Raw genomic sequence first — 6,745 nt, 5'->3', positions numbered from 1 at the left:
GGCTATGTATACATAGAATTCTTTCAGAGCACTGTAAATATCTGTTAAAATTTAATCTTTCTATGTCCAGTCCTACCTTTAAATCATTCTCTTCATTGCTAAGAATTTTTCTGTTCTCTTGAACTTTCTATGTATTTGAAACTATTTTCTATGAAAAGAATGTGAGGGCTTCAGTCTATTTAGATCTAGATATATCTTTCATACAGAATTTAGATTTAACTTTGTAAAAGCAAAATATAATTATCATTCCTGTCTACATAGTCCTCTCTGTCTGTTAGAAACCTAGGTCATATGATCAACATAAATCTGGAAATTGGATTTCTAAATTTGGCATTTGATTTTGATATGAAACAATATTAACCTAAAGAATATTCAAAGATTAAATGAAAGTTAAATTCATTCTTTAAAATTGTTATCAATATTTAATTTGGGCCTAAACAGCAGTCCGAACAAAATGGAGCTAGGGAAAGAGGAATCTCTTGTTTTACTATTTTTTTTTTTTAAAAGCCCAAGGCCTTTGATAAAACAGGATTAAAAAAAAAGAAAAGAAAACCCCCTAAAATATAGTGAATTTATATATATATATATTTTTTAGTCTTGAAAACTTGGATTCGGCACTTTCCAATATCTGAATTGCCATGAAATATATTTAATACCTATAATAAGGTCTTGTTTACTCAAAATGTAACCAAGTATCATGGGAGACAACTCATGCGGTGTAAATTACTTTTTCTCAGGATTCAGAAACCTTCATGGTCATTGAGTAATCTCTGCTAGGCTCCAGGGTGGGGCTGGGGAATGTCGGGATCATTACCAGCTGGATTCGGAGGAGGTGAGGGGCCACACTCAGGTAGAGCCACACTACTGATGAAGCAGCCTGGACTCCCCTTCTTGGAATCCCAACACCAGAAGAAAAGCCACAACTGTGTCAGAAATGCTTTTGTGTACTTTTATGTAACTTAATACATTTCCAAATGTGTTGTTGGCTCAAACCAAACAGAATATATTTCTAATTTACAATTGCTGTTCTGTGAGATGGTGGGCAGTTTTCTGTGCAATAAAATGGTACATCAAGATTTGTAGGCAGTTCTCATTGTGAACATAGTGCATTGGGACACGCATAAATGATACCATTAAAGATTCATTCCGCAACCCTCACTAGAGTTTTATATAGCTACATGGCATTACTTTTAATACAGATTTAGAATATATTTTCCTTTCCTTTCGTTTTACAGTTTAAGTATTTGTGGTTTGTTTGGTGTAGCACCTGCTTTGATGTTAACCTTCCAAGATGGAGCACCTCCCATTTGAGTATCTCCTCAGCTGTTTCTCCAGACTCTCCTTAAAAGAAATACTTGTGAGGATTTCTTGCAAATAAGTGCAGCTCATCTCTTCTGTTCATGACCTTCTTAGAGACTGAGACCTAACACTGAGCGAAGATGGACTGCCCTCTCTCAAACCATTCCTGGAGCAAGAAAATTAATGTTTATTTAACAAAAGACTTTTGGTTGGGATACAAAGTCATATGTAAAAAGAGAGAACAGGTTAAAAATCGATAAAATCAATAAAGTTCTGTTTGTTAAAAAATAAGAGACTGTCTTCAAGGCGTGTATAATTTGTCTGGTACTTTAGGCATTGAGAAATAAACCAGAACACCAGATTGGTTTTGGCCACTACCCCCTGTAGCTTAGACGTCTTACAGCTGGAAATTGCCTGCCATACCCAGTGAAGTACAATTTGGGGTCTTTCAAACCTTCTGTTTTTTAATGTAAATATTATTTTACTTGCTATAAAATACTTCTTAGTTTTTCTCTTGATTTTATCTCTAAGGATTCTTTTAACCATTTTTGGGGTCACAGCTCCCCATGATTGTTTGATTCATCTGCTCATTCAACCAATTTTTTTAAATGTATGTGTTTTCAAGAGACCTTGAAAGCTGGGTCCACAGAAAAACTAACTTGCAGAGAATAGTATATACACAGTCTTTGTCTACAATTTCTGGGATTTATGGAGTCTCTTCAGACCATCCAGGCATTTCTCAAATTAAGAACACCTGTTCTATTTTTTTCTTTTTCTTCAGTATGCGAATATATTCTAGAGTGACTCTCCCTTAGTTAAAACAAACAACACAAAAATACCCCTTCATTTGAATGCTTTAGGCTCTGGCGTAGTTAAAAAATGCATTCCTCTTTCAACATTCATTATCTTCCAGCTACCATTCCATTTCTTTTCTTCCCTTCAGGGGTATAATCACTTTCTCCCGCTTCCCACCTCTCATCGATTGCTCCGGCTGCTGCCTTCTGGCTTCTGTTTTGTTGAAATTGCTCTTGGTCAGGTCACCAAATAACTTCCTAGTTTTTGATACTATGGGACACTTTAAAAATCTTTATCTGTTTCTTCTCTTTGGCATTGGGCCTTTCTGTGGGAAGAAAGAAAAGCAGAAAATGAAGTACTTTCTAGGTCATCTGAACTTCTTGATTTCCTTTATGTCTTCTGATCATCTTGACACCATGTTTCCTTGTTTCCTGACATCCCATCACCATTTTTTGCCTCTTGAATTTCCCGGGTGAGGGTGTGTAGGCTGAGAGGCTCTCATATCTCTCTATTCCTGACCAAGAGTGCTCTAAGTGCTAAGCTTCTCAGCCTAGCAAGTCTTGTACATTTTCTCCTGGCAGTCTCACAGATATTTCAAAATCAGAATTTCGGAATTAAACCCATCTTCTCTGAAAAAACGTATTTCCTCTGTATTTTTTGTCTCAATCAGGGACTTTGCTGCAAACTCAGTTATCTAATAGAAGAACTCAGGAGTCAACCTGTGTTCCTCTTCCCTCATGTAACACATTTGATTGGTGACCAAATCTTATAGACTCAAACTCTTTTGTATCTTTCTACTTTCCTCTTACACTCACTTCAGAAATATATATGAAGAAGAGCTGATTGGATTGGACAAGGGAATGAAAAAGAAGAAAGATTTCTAAGATGACTTCCATATATGCACACACACACACACACATACATATAATCTCATGTCTTTGTGCTGCAATCTTTTTTTAAAAAATATTTTATTTATTTATTTGACTAATATAGCACAAATAGAGTGGCAGGCAGAGGGAGGGAGAAGCAGATTCTCCACAGAGCACGGAGTCTGATGCAGGACTCAAGCTCTGGACCCTGGATACATGACCTGAGCTGAAGGCAGCCGCTTAACCAACTGAGCCACCCAGATGCCCTGTGTTGCAATCTTGAGGCAGAATTTCTTTTCTGGGAAATGTTAGTTTTTTGCTTTTGTATCTTTTCCACTGTCTGGATGAGGCCCACCTGCAGAATAGAGTCTTATCTCCTTTATGTACAGGTAATTGATGCAGATGTTAATTATATTAGCAAAATACCTAGATTAGTGTTTGATTAAGTAACTGACTACTGTAGCGTAGCCAGGTTGACACATAAGACTAATCTTCACAAGTGAGAATAGTTCAGCTTCTACCAGAGGTTTGAACCACCCAGGATTGCTGTGTTACCAGGTTATCATGTCTAATAGATTCTTACTGGTTGTCCTGAGCAGAGGTAAAGGGAGAGGAGAGAGAACCAGGATTGAAGGTACTGTCTCTATAAATTATCTGTGATCTTTGATTTCTTGTCTTCACAATGCCAAAGAAAAGCAACCTGGTTAGTGAATTCACATCAAATTACTTGCATCTACATGAGTTAATCTCTCTCTACAGTGTTAGCAAAGTAGGAGACCAGGGACAGCAAGGAGGAGACCTGAATATATGAATTTAACACTTTAAACACTATGAATTTAAATATTTTAATAGGTTGCTTTGCTTCTATCACAGCATGTGACCCTCTGCTCTGCCTGTGCATGGGGCTAGACTGGTCGGGCTCACTCATCTCACTTCCAGACCTAACAAAGCTCGCAGCAGCCACCCTGTGGCCTCATAGAAGGGAAGTGAGCCCCATAGCATTGTAATTGATAATGACATGGTCATTAAGACCCCAGGTAAACAGGGGAGTTGGTCATCAGCATGCTACAAGAAGGAGCAAGTTGAAAACAATGGCCCAGTGAAAGAAATGTACAGTTTGACGGATGTGGTGATGATTACATTCAGCCCATGATTTTTTTGTCAATTTGTTTGACTTTACTTTTTTCCCCCTGGCAGTTGAATTGTCTGCTTTTTCCTCAAAGCTGTTAAGGCTCAAGAAGGAAAACAACGTAGGCATTTTAATTAACTTAGATGCGGTGTTTGCTTGAAAAGTAGTCACTCTGAAATAACGTGGTCTCCTCTGCATTGACAGCAGCAGTTTCAAAGGGTCTACTGGAAGAATAAGAGAGGCTTAAGTTTCAACTAAAAGTAACACGACAGTTACAAGCTCTGCATTCATGCTGTGTTCAAAAGCTTCCTCTATTTCAATTTCCCTTCCTTTTAGAATAAGTAGGGAGGAAGAGAATAAATAATATCTTGTAGAAGTTTTCCTCCTGCGGGACTCCATCTTTCTGCAGTGAGCTACTGCACATTTCCTAGTCAAAGGACATAAATGCAGACCTCCAGGGGGATTTTAAAGAAAAAGATCACCAGAAAGGTGACACTTCTAGAAATAGTATCATGGTGTTCGCTCATTAGCCTTGGCTGGTGCTGAGCTATTTCCTCTTGAAGAATTCCTCTTAAAATCCTGCACTTCTAAACTTGGCATCATAAAAGGCCGTGGAAACTCTTCACTTGAAAACAATTTATGTTATCTTACTATCTGACCGGCATTTGGAGTAAAAGATCCAGAAAGCAAAGAACCTAATTTACCTTACTTACCCAGTATTTTCAGTTGTTCTTTCCTGCTCATTTCCTATTGATCTATGTATGAGAGCCTCCTAAGAAGTCCCCAGTGATCTTGCCTCCTGGTATAAACACCCTTGGGTACTTCCCTACCCTTGTGTGGATCTTACGACTTTTTTCCAGTGAAAAGCATGTGGCAAAAGCAATGGGATGTCACTTCCAAGAAGAAGTTGCAAAACGTCTTTGGTTTCCAGCTGAAGCGCCCTCTGTTCTTCTTTTGCTGGCTCAAAAGGGAAGCCAGCTGCTGCGTTCTGAGCTTCCCTATGGAGAAGTTGGCATGGCAAGGAGTTGGCATCTCTGGTCAGCAGCTAGTGAAGAGTTGAGACCTGCTGACAGTCTCATCAGGGAAGTCAAGAATGTGTCCTACCAGCCATCCAGACTTGAGATGACTGCAGCTCAGTCGACACCTGCATTGTAGCCTTGTAAAATATCCTTTGGGAGAGGACCCAGCTAAGCTGTGCCTGAACTCCTGACCAACGGAAACTGTGAGATAAATATTTGTCATTTAAAGCTGCTAAATTCAGCGGTAATTTTTTATTCAGTGGTAAGATAATACATGGTATATAATATAAAAAATACAGTATTTTTCCAAGAAACTCAATGTATTTGCTTCTACCTGGCACAAAAAGGAAGAACAGGCAAGATCTCCAGATAATTTAATCAATTTAATAGGCTAGATTATTCAGTTTCAGAGAAAATGCTCTTTTGAATATGATCTGGTTTCACTGTTTTCATTGATTAAGTTAACTTAATGATATCCAACTTCCCTGCTTTACTTTCTTATGGCTTATATACAGAGGCTATATAATTCAGAACCCATTTCTTTTCACTTTGTTTATTTAGGAAAAAACAGAAGATTTTTTTTTTTTTTTTTTTTTTTTTTAGCAATGCTAGCAGACAATTTAAATGGATATTAAAAGAGATAGATTGTTACTCGTACTTTGGAACAAGACATATTTTAATATTGAAACAAACAGAAAATTTTTCCGAGGTAAAGGTTATAGTGAGCAGAATTACCTGGAAAGTCATTTGAATAAATGTGGTAATTAGCCTAAGCCTGAGATAGGATACACATGATCACGCAGGTTAGTAGAAAGGAGGAGAATTGTCCTAGTAGAAATTATTCCCATCATGGTGGCATAAGTGGGGGAATCTGGTAATGAAGTTAATATTTACCTAGCATAGTTAATAGTTACAGAGAATATTTTTAAACATTTATTACTTCCTGGTCATTAACATAGTTAATCTCCACAGTAAACTTTTGAGTCAGATGCTGTCATCATCTTCATTTTATAGATGAGGAAATGGAGATTAGGAAAGGTGAAATAACTTGTGTAAGATCACACAGCAAGTCGCAGAGCAAGCGCTCAAACCTCTTATTCCTGTTCTCTTAGGGTACACAAAAGCTAAAGTGGATTTTGATTGAATTCATAGTAACTGGAGCCTTCTGTAATTATTTAGAATAGGACTTTAATCCTCTTTGCATTTCCACATTTGTTCTATTCTAGGTGAGGTGAGTCCATTAAATGAGATTTTTGTTGATCAATCATATCTTTATATCTGAAAAAGAGTTGATCTAATTTCCTTCTGGATAGAAGGTAAGAGAAACAGAATTATATGCTCTGAGACCAGGGAGTATACACCATGTGAAATCACATCCATCTTTTAAGACAAAAAAATTAAAAATTAAGTTATTCTTTTAAATAAAACAATATGCTCTTTTGAAAAACCAGCAAGCCTGGGGAGTAACATCTGCAAGATGGAGGAAAAGGAAGCCCCAGATGTCATTCCCCCATGGAGATATTGACTTGACGACAATATATGGTCCAAAAAAAGCTCTTATTAGAATTCCAGAAACTAGCTAAGAAATCTCAGTACTTCAAGCAGGCTCAAAGACAAGAACAGTTGCATTGAAA

Source organism: Mustela putorius, unplaced genomic scaffold (genome assembly GCF_011764305.1).
Source record: "Mustela putorius furo isolate JIRA1106 unplaced genomic scaffold, ASM1176430v1.1 tig00000179_pilon_pilon_pilon, whole genome shotgun sequence".
NCBI classification, from domain to species: Eukaryota; Metazoa; Chordata; class Mammalia; order Carnivora; family Mustelidae; genus Mustela; species Mustela putorius.
Note: the sequence above shows the minus strand (reverse complement) of the source record.